This window comes from Arachis hypogaea, chromosome 18, assembly GCF_003086295.3.
Source record: "Arachis hypogaea cultivar Tifrunner chromosome 18, arahy.Tifrunner.gnm2.J5K5, whole genome shotgun sequence".
Taxonomy (NCBI): domain Eukaryota; kingdom Viridiplantae; phylum Streptophyta; class Magnoliopsida; order Fabales; family Fabaceae; genus Arachis; species Arachis hypogaea.
Window position 1 is genome coordinate 57530287 of NC_092053.1, and position 556 is coordinate 57530842.

The window sequence follows — 556 nt, forward strand, 5'->3', positions numbered from 1 at the left end:
AGGCTTCGATCTGAGGTTCAGACTTTTAGACAACAAGATGGTGAAACTCTCTACGAGGCATGGGAGAGATTCAAGGATTTGACAAGGAAATGCCCACCAGACATGTTCCATGATTGGGTGCAATTGCATATTTTCTATGATGGACTGTCTTATGAATCAAGGAAGGCTGTAGACCATTCATCAGGAGGTTCATTGAACAGGAAAAAGACTGTGGAAGAAGCCATTGAAGTGATTGAGACAGTGGCTGAGAATGAGTACTACTATGCATCAGAGAGGCACAACACTAAGGGAGTCATGGAGCTGAACCATGTTGATACAATTCTAGCCCAAAACAAGGTGTTTGCCAAGCAACTAGCAGAGCTTACCAGGCAATTAGAAACAAAGCAAGTAGCTGCAATACACACACAAGATCAAGAGGAAGTAAGCATTGAAGGAGGTGATTGGGAAGAGGCCAACTATGTGGGAAACCAACAAAGGCAATCATATGATCCACATTCCAACACTTACAACCCAGGATGGAAAAATCACCCAAACTTTGGGTGGGGGAACCAACAAA

The 556-nt window shown here is 43.5% G+C and overlaps 1 non-coding gene across 1 annotated transcript; it reads right to left on the reverse strand.

Annotated features, from left to right (window-relative positions):
• LOC112773976 (small nucleolar RNA R71) lies at positions 1–104 on the reverse strand. The gene has a single exon (XR_003188493.1). It is a non-coding gene; the product is annotated as a small nucleolar RNA R71 (small nucleolar RNA).
• Between the last annotated feature and the right edge of the window lie 452 nt (positions 105–556).